The sequence below is a fragment of the Equus asinus genome, chromosome 28, assembly GCF_041296235.1.
Source record: "Equus asinus isolate D_3611 breed Donkey chromosome 28, EquAss-T2T_v2, whole genome shotgun sequence".
In the NCBI taxonomy this organism is placed as follows: domain Eukaryota; kingdom Metazoa; phylum Chordata; class Mammalia; order Perissodactyla; family Equidae; genus Equus; species Equus asinus.
Genome location: NC_091817.1, coordinates 25,240,852 through 25,252,285, shown reverse-complemented (window position 1 = coordinate 25,252,285; position 11,434 = coordinate 25,240,852). Strand labels below are relative to the sequence as shown.

Below are 11,434 nucleotides of genomic sequence, written 5' to 3'. Positions count from 1 at the left end.
CAAGAGGACCTGGGACTTGGACCACATTTGGTTACAAATCCTTTAACACTCCTTGGCCCGAGCCAAATTTTCTTAAACTCTAATTCATGCTTAACGTCCAGAGTTTTGTTTCACATTTTTCCTTACATTTCCCCCTACACACACACTCAACTTAGAAAAATTGCAAACATAGAAAACTATAAAAAGCAAAACACACCCACAGATCAGAGCTGCTAAAATTTGTGGTTGTCTTTCCTTCCAGTCTTTTTTTATGCTTAGGTTTATTCTTGTCCTTTATAATTTTAACATAGGTACAACCATACTATAATGCTCCACGCTTGAAGATGAAGTTGCCTCTGCAGCAACTCTTATAACTTGGTACACCTTGTACACTGTCACACGCAGGGCGTCATCCTTCCATTCTGAAAGCTCGTGCTGATCGGCTTCTCTGCGAGGCGCAGTGGGGTGCAGAGAGCAGAGCCCCAGGACCAGCTGGGGTTCTGGGATGTAAGCACAAGAGGGGAGCCAATCTTGGGTTGGGTTCCAATCCTCACTTTACAGATGAGGAAACTGAGGCCTGGAAAGAGAAGGGCTGCATCCGGTCACTCGTCAGCCTCTTAGTGGGTCTCTCAATCTGGGTTTTACATTCCCAATGCTGTTGCCCAACTTTGTCGCCAGACTTGGCTATTCTCTGCTTAGCCCTCTAGATCTGCCATCCTCCCATCTTCAGCTCGCTTGGTGCCCTGGACGGCTGACCTGTGGGTCCTCCACCGCCCAGGCTCCCTTGCCTTGTGGTCATAGTGGGTTTCAGCCAATGGGAAGACTGTCAGGAGGTTGGAGGGAGGAAGGAGAGTGAGGTAGGAGTGCTCCCCGGATGCCTTCCCTTCCAGGCCTTGGTTTGGCAGTGCTGGGTCCTCTCCTGAGGGCCACAGCGCCTCTGGCAGTCCTCTCCTATAGGTCTTGCTGGTTCTGGTCATGGCTCTCTCTCCTCGATCTTTCAGCTGGAAGAGGTACTGGCTTCCCACTGGGGCTATCCTGGGTGCATCGCTGTACCCCAGTGTTTCCCTTACCTGTGCCCACATCTCTATAGTTTCTCCATAAACAGATGCTCTTTACTCACTCCTTGAAGTGTTGCCATCTCTGGGTACACCCCACTGATACACCATGCTAAGCCCAGCCCCTCCTGGTCATTGCCTGCACTGTTATCTTATTCTCTTCCCAGCAATGATTGCTGTCTGGAATTAACTCAGGAGTTTACTTTTTGAGTACCTGTCTCTCCCCCTGGACTGTGAGCTCCATGAGGCCAGGGAACTTGTCTGCTGTGTTCACCACTGTGTCTCCAGCACCTAAGACAGACCTCAGAGCAGGAACTCAATCCATTGTCATGGATGATCCATTGCCAGTAAATAAATGGCAAAGTCAGAACTTGAACCTGGGTCTTCTGACTCCTAATTCAGTTTCCTTCCACCTTCTTACATTCTAGAACAGCAATGAATGAAAAAGCCTGATGTTAGGCCTGCCCTGAAGACTATATTCTAGCATAATGTAATTATTATATAATAGTAATGCCAACATAGTTACCTTCTACTAGACTCTTGTCTAGTTCCAGGTACTAGTCAATCCTCCCTCCCCATCTCCCATGGACCTTCACGACTACACAGGAGATGGGGACTGTTGTGACCCCTACTGACCGATAAGGAACTGAGCCTGAGGATGAGGGACTTGCCCATCACTGCCAGGTCAGCTGCAGGCTCAAGGGCACAGATAGCAGTAAGCGGAGAAGCAGCCCCATGAACGGGTGCCTGCCCTGTCTGCGACCGTGGCCCGGAACAGGGCCTGGTACGTGCCTGCTGGCTCCCTATTAGCATGTGATGGATGAATGTTCAATGAATGTGGAAGTAGGTACCTTTGGCACAGCAAGAAATCACCAGAATGGTGAAGAGGGAGCCTGGTGGGTTGGTGTAGCCCTTTTTCCAGCCACGCTTGTAAAGGGCCAGGAGCCCAGGATCTGAGTTCCCATGATCTGGAGAATTCCTCCCTCCCTGTGGGCTGCTTGAGCCCCACACTCTAGGCATGTCTTCACTGGAGGTGCTCGGGAGTCTAGGTCACACCGCTGGTGTGCTGATTGGGGCGACGGGTGCTGGTTGGGGCAATGGGCGCTCGTTGGGGTGATGGGTGCTATTCTGGAGTAAAGGCAGCAGTCAGGGTGAGCCATGTCCAAGGCCAGAGTCTTGCCAGCCAGGCTCACTTGCTTGGGGTCATGAGGCCAATATCACAGAAGAACTTGATCCTGGGGCTGAACCTAGAGCCCTGAACCTCATCCACCCTTGCTTCACAACAGACATGGCCAGGCGCCTCTGGGTGGCACAGTACTTATGGAAACTGTCACTTATTTGTAATCTCGCACTGACAGCCCACTGGGAAAGTCCCACTCAGACTCACCTCCTCCTCGTCATTGCAGCCCTCGTGGCCCGTGAAGTCCTGGGGTGGGGGATAAGGATGTCCTCTGATCTTAGTCCAATTGGAGAAAGGCACGGGAGCACGGTAGGCTGGCTTTCCTTCCCTGGCAGGACCTGCGCCTTCTCCGTGCTCTCCCAGGGGGCGGCCCTTGCAGACTCTCCCCACAGGCTTGCTGATGCTTTTCTTGGACTGCAGAGACTTGAAGTTCTCCACACAGCACATTCCACTGGGGATGGAGGCTATTTATGGCTCCGAGAGCTCTGGCCAACGCCAGCTCTGGAATCTCTGATGCCCAAGTCCGAGCTGGGCCATTCTGATCCTGGGCCACACAGCACTAAGGAGGCAGGAAGCAGTAGGGTGTCCAGGCCAGGGTTCTAAATCCAAGCTCTGCACATACCAGCCATGGGAGATCCTCATCCAGTCACTTGACCTGCCTGGTCCTTGGTTCCATCATCTGTAAAATGGGGATAATAATATCAGGCAACATCTCAGGGTCATTGTGAGGATGATAGAGGGCAGAGTGTGTGGACCGTCACTGAAGCTGAGACCCATGTGGTCCAGTCTCGGGGCAGGGTCTCCAAGAAACAGCCCATTGAAATTCCAACAAGTGCTCACTCTCTTGAGGAACACAAAGGAGGTCCAGGGACATATGCCACAGGCACTTTTGGTCAAGTCACCATCCTGCGTAATACCATACAGCTCCTAGGAGATGCTCACTCTCCTTTCTAGAAAACCTCTTCTTCACCCACACATCTGCCCCACCCCTGCCAGGCCTCTGTGAGGAGAGCGAGGTTGAAGGGCTGGTGTGCCAGGGAGCTGCCTGAATGCCAGTTTGTATAGGGCACCATGCCACATTGGGAATGCAGCGAGAGGGAGAGAAACCATATTAACCAACCAGAGCCCTTCTCAGGGCAAGCCATGTGTGGGGTAGGAAGGACATCTCTAGGAAGCCTCTTGGGGCGAGTGTGGAATAAGTAATACCAGTAATAACAATTGCTAACCAGATCCCGGGGCGAGTGACAGAGGAACCCCAGGGCTTCTGTTCTGCCAAGTGAGGGAGGCAAGTTTGGGCTTGAGTGGGGCTCTCAGGACAGCAGAGGAGAGACTGGGCCCTTTACCAGGGTCTTCCTTCTGCAGCCCCCCACTCAGGGTCAGCCGGGGATACCAGGATGAGGGCCGACATCTCAGTCAGGACCCGGCTAAAGAAACCAGCATCCCTGGGCCCTTGTCACCAGCTTCATTCTGTCTCCTGGTGGACGGTTCCTATTAGGATTGAATCGTGTCCCTAAAGCATATGTGGAGGTCCTCACCCTCAGAACCTGGGAATCTGACTATTTGGAAACAGGGTCTTTGCAGAGGTCATCGAGTTGAGAAGAGATCTTCAGAGTGAGCCCTAACCCAACAGGACTGGTGTCATAAGAGGGGAAATTTGGACGCAGACAGACACACACAGAGGGAAGACAACGCAGAGTCACACAGAGAGAAGGCCACGCGATGATGGAGGCAGAGACTGAAGTGATGCATCTACTAGCCAAGGAAAGCCAAGGATTGCCAGGAGCCACCAGATGCTGGAAGGGGCAAGGAAGGATCTTCTGTGGAGCCTGTAGAGAGAAGGTGGCCCTGCCGACACTTTGATTTCAGACTTCCAGCCTCCAGAACTGTGAGGCAATCCATTCCTATTGCTTCAAGGCACCCAGTGTGTGATATTTTGTTATGGCGGCTCTGGGAAATTAACTTAGTGCTTCCGATATGAGCGTGCGGACCTTGCCTGGAGGCGTTTATTCCCATCTGGCCCAGCGCATCTGCCAGGGGCTGGAGTAAAAATGGCCACAGAGCCTTTCCGTGAAGAAATTCCTCAAAGCACAACTTAAAAGAACTCTGAAGTCTACACAAACTAGCCTTGGTTTCTATCTGTTCAAAAGAGGGGCCGGGATGAAATTGGCTCTCTTTAAACTCTAACTTGCCTTGGATTTGTAAAACACCTCCACCCCCCAATCAGGCAATAAAAAGCTAAGGAGTTTTTAATCCTTGAGAGCTTGCTTGGCTGCATACTGTGCAGAGTCCCAGGGGACTGACCGGAGGTGCTTGTCCCATGGTGTGAGGCCTGTGGGCTCCCAGGGGGACCACTTCTTTGCTGGCATCAGAGGCAGGCTGCAGCATCCTGGGCTGACATTTGAATGACCCGGCCACTCTGGCACTAATGACAAAATAAATTCCCAAGATAGATCTAGTCCTTACGCTGAGCTGGACCCTCCTGTGAAGGTTTCCCATATGAATCCCATCCTAGGCATTAAGAGCCCTGGTGTTGAGCCATTTTGATACGAAGCTTTGACCTCCTCTATTATTTATAGTGTTGCCTCTATTAGATTCCTTTCTCTCCCCTACCTGCCCTTTCCATTCTCCAAAAGCAGGTGGAACTGACAAAGTCCGTAAATGGCAAGCTGGATGCTGGAGATTCTACTGTGTCACTGTTTGTTTAGACAAGGTGAGGTTTAAGAGGGATGAAAGTAAAGTCCTGCCCCAAGGTCAAAAACACACCAATGACACAAGAACAGGACAGAAGAGATGTGCCCGAAGATGTAGGCGTTCTGTTCATTTTTAGCTTAATGAGCAACACGCTGATCGCTTCCAACAAAATGCTTACTCTGCATGAGTCAGCAAGGTCTAGAGAGGTGGGTCATTCTGGGATTGACATTTGACAGGGACACAGGTACCTTAGAAATTATCTGGAGGGCCGTGACCAGGATAGAAACCATGTGTATATGGGAGGTGATAAATGAATTGAGAAAATGAATTTACATGTGAATCAGCAATTTCATTTCTAGGTCTCTTGTCGACTACCAAATTCCTATTGCTGCTACAATAAATTACTACAAACTGGGTGGCTTAAAACAACACAAATTGAGGGATTCTGGGGAAAATGGAAGAGTAGGAAGCATGAGGACTCTGTCTCCCCACCTAGACAACAACTGCCCTGGCAGCATCTGTCTGATGTAAGTGTTTCGGAATTCTAGAGTCTATTGAAGGCTTGCAACTTCCAGGGGAAGGCTTGGATAGTAAATTGGGTTAATTTTGGTCAGTTTCCGCTCTGAGCATAGTAGTTACCCATCCCCCATTCCCATGGTGGGTAGCTGTGCACGTGTTAATGGAACAGCTTGCACACAGCTTGTGGGAGCCAGGGTGGGCAGAAAGGGACCCTCTCCTCCAAGTACCAGAGATTTGTGCTCTTATCACTGATTACTGCTTTTGATCATAAAGGTCCAGGCAGAGGCAGGTACCATTGTTGTTGCCCCTCCCCCTCCAGCTGAAATGACTTCCAGGGAACTTAAAGGGCCAGCACCCTTTCCCCCCCCTCCTTCATTTTTACTCTGTTTCCTCCTTTTGTTAGCCCCATATGAAAGACTAGGACATTGTAGTAGTTAGGGTTCTCCAGAAAAAGAACCAGTATGATCTTATATGCATGTGCTCTGAGATTTGTTATAGGAATTGGCTACGTTATGGAGGTTGAGAAGTACCATGACTGGCCATCTGCAAGCTGGAGAATCAGGAAAGCCAGTGGTATAATTCAGTCTGAGGCTGAAGTTCTGAGAACCAAGGGGCTGGGGGGCTACTAGAATAAGTCCAAGAGTCTTAAGGTCTATAAACCAGGAGCTCTGAAATCTGAGGGCAGAAGACGGATGTCCAAGCTCAAAAAGAGAGAAGGAGAGTTTGCCCTTCCTCTGCCTTTTTGTTCTACTCAGATCCTCAATGGACTGAATGATGCCTGCCTACACTGCTGAAGGGGGATCTTCTTTACTCAGTCTACTGGTTCTCTTCTAATCTCTTTGATAATCTCTTCCAGAAACACCCTCAAAAACATGCTCAGAAATAATGTTTTACCAGCTATCTGGGCATCCCTTGGTCCAGCCAAGTTGACGCATAAAATTAACTATCACAGACATTCAAAAACAACTGCATATACGGGAAAAATTAGAAAGAGACCACATATGCCCAGGGAAAGGCTCAGAAAAGACTCAGGACCTTAAATTTATACCTTGGACTGATTCTTGGCACAGAGACAGCCTACAACAATTTTTTTAAAAAACTAGAAATGAAACAGTAATAAAAAAAACTCCAGCAAGCCCTGGGGAAGAATCTGATCTCTACAGTCACCACAGTATTAAATTCAAATGTCCAAATTTAAAAAAAAAAATTACAAGGCATACAATGATGTAGAAAAGTATGGCCCATTAAAATAAAAAATATACAGAAACTGTCCCAGAAAAAGACCTGATGGCAAATATACTAGATAAAACTGTCTTAAGACACTTTAAAAGAACTGTCCTCAATATGCTCAAAGAACTAAAGAAAGATGTGGACAAAGTCAGGAAAATGATGTGTGAAAAAAACAAACATCAATAGTGAGATACAAAACCTTAAAGGAAACCAAAAAAATCTGGAGCTTAAAAGTACAATAATTGAAATGAAAACTTAACTAAAATGAAAATTTAACTAGAGGGATTCAAAAGGAGATTTGAACAGACAAAAGAACCAGTGAACTTGAAGATAGGACAATGGAAATTATCAAATATGAGGAAAAGAAAAAGACTGAAGAAAAGCAAACAGAGACTAAGGGATCTATGGGATACCATCAAGTGGACCAATATATGCATTGTGGAAGAGAGAAAGGAAGGATGGAAGAGAGAAAGGAAGGAAGGGAGAGAGAGAAATGAAGGGTGGGGGAGGGCAGAGAATTTCTGAAGAAATAATGGATGAAAAATTCCCAAATTTGATATAATACATGAATATAAAAATCTAAGAAGCTCAAGATACTCCAAGTAAAATGAACTCAAAGAAACCCACACCAAGACACACAATCAAAACTCAAAAGCCAAAGACAAAGAATCTTGAAAGCAGCAAGAGAGAAGCAATTTGTCACATACAAAGGCTCCTCAGTAAGATTATCAGCAGATTTCTCATCAGAAGCATTGGAGGCCATAAGGCAGTGGGCTGATATATTCAAAGTGCTAAAAGAAAAAAAATCCGTCAACCAAGAATCCTATATCCAGCAAAACTGTCCTTCAGAAGTAAGGGAGAAAGTAAGACATTTCCAAATAAACAAGAGTAGAGGGAGGTCATTACAACTAGACCTGCCCTGCAAGAAATTCTCGAGGCAGTCCTACAGGGTGAAATGAAAGGACAGTAGACAGTAACTTGAAGCCCTATGAAGAAATGAAGATCTCAATAAAGTTAAATACATGGGCAATTATAAAAGCTAAAATCAGAACAATGGCTTATAACTCTACTTTTTGTTTTCTACATGATTTAATAGACTAATGCATTAAAAAGAATTATATTTACATTTTTGGCACACAATGTATAAAGATGTAATTCTGTGACATCAACAACTGAAAGGGGTGGGGATGGAGCTGTAAAGGAGAAGAGTTTTTGTATGTTATTGAAGCTAAACTGGTATAAATTCAAACTAGAGTGTTATAACTTTAGGATGTTAAATGTAACCCTTATGGCAACAACAAAGAAAATAGCTATAGAATATACACAAAAAGAAATGAGAAAGCAATTTAAACATTGCACTAAAAACACACACACACAGAGGAAGACAGAAATATAGGAAATGAGGGACAACAAAAGCTATAAGGTGTATAGAAAATAGCAAAATGACAGAAGTAAATCCCCCCTTAGCAGTAATTACTTTTAAATGTAAATGGATTAAACTCTTCAATCAAAAGACAGATTGGCAAAATGGATAAAACACATGACTCAATTATGTGCTGTCTGCATGAGACTCATTTTAACCCCAAAGATACAAATAGATTGAAAGTGAAAGAATGGAAAAAGATATTCCATGTAAATAGTAACCAAAAGAGAACAGAGGTGGCTATAGTAATATCAGACAAAATGGACTTTAAATAAAAAAAGGTTACAAGAGGCAAAGAAGGACATTATATATATTTTAATAAAAAGTTCAATACAGCAATAAGATATAACGATTATAAACACATATCTAATGACAATCAAAATATACGAAGAAAAAACTGACAGAATTAGAGAAATAAACAGTTCTACAATAATAGTGGAGACTTCAATAGCCCAGTATTAATAATGGATACAGCAACTAGACAAAAGCAAGGAAATATACAATAAACCAACTAGGTCTAGCATAGACAGAATGCTCTACCCACCACCAACAGCATACACATTCTTCTCAAGTGCTCGTGGACATTTTCCAGGATAGACCATATGTTAGGCCACAAATTAAATCTCATTAGATTTAAAAAGATATCATACAAACCATTTTCTCTGACCACAATGAGATGAAGTTAGAAATAACAGAAGGAAAACTGGAAAATTCATAGACATATAAAAATTAAACAACACACTTAAACAACCAATAGATCTGGGGCCAGCCCGGTAGTGCAGTGGTTAAGTGTGCACATTCTGCTTCAGCGGCCCGGGGTTCACCGGTTTGGATCCTGGGTGCAGACATGGCACCGCTTGACAAGCCATGCTGTGGTAGGCATCCTACATATAAAGTAGAAGAAGATGGGCACGGATGGCCAGGCTTCCTCAGCAAAAAGAGGAGGATTCGCAGCAGATGTTAGCTTGGGGCTAAACTTCCTCAAAAAAACAAAAAAACAAAAAAAGCCCACACTACTAGATCAGAGAAGAAATCACAAGGGAAACTAGAAAATACTTAGATACGAATGAAAACAAAAACAACATACCAAAATTATAATGCAATGGAAGTCCTAAAATGGAAATTTATAGCTATAAATACTATAAAAAACAAGATCTCAAATCAAGAACTCTACAACTTGAGGAACTAGAAAAAGAACAAACTAAATCCAAAACTAGCAGAAGGAAGGAAATAATACAGATTAGAGCAGTGACAGATGAAATAGAGAATAGAAGGCCGGGGGGAAATCAGTAAAACCAAAAGTTGGTTTTTTGAAAAGATCAACAAAATTGACAAACTTCAGTTAGATGGACTAAGAAAAGAAGAGAGAGGACTCAAATTACAAAAATCAGAAATGAAACTAGGGCCAATACTACCAAATTTACAGAAATAAAAGATTGTAAGAGAGTACTATGAACAATTGTACACCAACAAATTGGATAACCTAGGTGAAGTGAACAAATTCCTATAAACACAAAATCTACCACAACTAAATCATAAAGTAACAGAAAACCTGAATTGATCTATAACTAATAAGGAGACTGAATAATGAAAACTCTCCCAAAGAAAAGCCATCACCCAGATCTGATGGCTTCACTGGCGAATTCTACCAAACATTTAGAGATCTAATATCATCTTTCCTCTCCTCAAACTTTTCCAAAAAATTGAGGAGGAGGGAACACTTCCCAAGCCATTCTACGAGGCCAGCATTACCCCGATACTGAAGCCAAAGGAACCTCCTCAACAAACAAACAAACAAACAAATGCAAACTACAGACCAATTTCCCTTATGAACACTGGTGGAAAAACCCGTAACAAAATACTAGCAAACTTTATTCAGCAGCACATTGAAAGGCCTGTAAACCATGAACAAGTGGGATTTATTTCTGGGATGCAAGGATGGTTCAACATATGAACATTGATCAATGTAATACACAACATCGACAGAACGAACGGAAAACAGCACAGTACACGATCCTCTACAATTGCTGCTGAAGCAGCCTTTGACAAAATACATGTTTTTCATGATAAAAAAACACTCAAACTAGGAATAGAAGGAAACTACCTCAACATAGCACAAGCCATATATGCAAACCCACAGCAAATATCATACTCAAAGGCAGAACACTGAAAGCTTTTCCTCTAAGATCTGGAACAAGACAAGACAAGGATGCCCACTCTCACTCCTTCTATTCAACATAGTACTAAAGTTCTAGCCACAGGTATTAGGCAAGAAAAAGAAAGGTCATGCAAATTGGAAAGGAAGGAGTAAAACTATCTCTGTTCACAGATGACATGACCTTGTATGTAGAAAACCCTAAAGATTCCACACGTGCACACAAACTCTTAGAACTAATAAACGAATTCAAAGCAGGATACAAAGTCAACACACAGAAATCAGTTGCACTTTTATACACTAACAATGAACAATCTGAAAAGGAAATTAAGAAAATTCCATTTACAATAGCACCAAAGAGAATATAATACTCGGGAATTAACCAAGGAGGTGAACGACTCGCACAATGAAAACTACAAAAGGTTGCTGAAAGAAGTTAAAGGAGGTGTAAATATAAGGGAAACACAGCCCATGTTCAGGGACTGGAAGACGATATTGGTAAGATGTCAGCACTGTATTACCCATAGCAATCCACAGTTTCAATGCAACCCCTACCAAAAGCCCAATGACATTTTTTGCAGAAACAGAAAAACCCATCCTAAAATTCATACGGACTCTCAAAGGACCCAAAATAGCCAAGACAATCTTGAAAAAGAACAAGCTAGATGGCTCACATTTTATGATTTCAAAACTTACTACAAAGCTACAGTAATTAAAACAGTGTGGTACTGGCATAAAGACAGACAACATAGACCAATGAAACAGAAGAGATCGCCCAGAAATAAACCCTCCTATTTATGGTCAAATGATTTTTGACAAGGGTGCCAATGGGGAAAGGACAGTCTTTTCAACAACTGGTACTGGGAAAACTGGATATCCACATGCAAAAGAATGAAACTGGATCCTTACTAACACCATATACAAAAATTAACTCAAAATGGATCAAGAACCTAAATGAAAGACCTGAAACTATAAAACTCTTAGAAGAAAACACAGGACAAAATCTTCATGACACCGGATTTGGCAATGATTTCTTGGCTATCACACCAAAGGCACAGGCAACAAAAGAAAAAAACAAATTAGACTTCATGAAAATATAAAAATTTTGTGCATCAGGGGCTGGCTCCGTGGTCGAGTGGTTAAGTTTGCGTGCCCCGCTGCAGTGGCCCAGGTTTTCACTGGTTTGGATCCTGGGCGCGGAC

The 11,434-nt window shown here is 43.9% G+C and overlaps 1 long non-coding RNA gene across 1 annotated transcript; it reads right to left on the bottom strand.

Moving 5' to 3' along the window:
* Positions 1-221: 221 nt before the first annotated feature.
* LOC139042385 (uncharacterized) lies at positions 222-2,599 on the bottom strand. Its single transcript, XR_011499081.1, has 3 exons — positions 2,422-2,599; positions 1,249-1,458; positions 222-556 (listed from the first exon to the last, which is right to left on the bottom strand). It is a non-coding gene; the product is annotated as an uncharacterized lncRNA (long non-coding RNA).
* Positions 2,600-11,434: the final 8,835 nt, after the last annotated feature.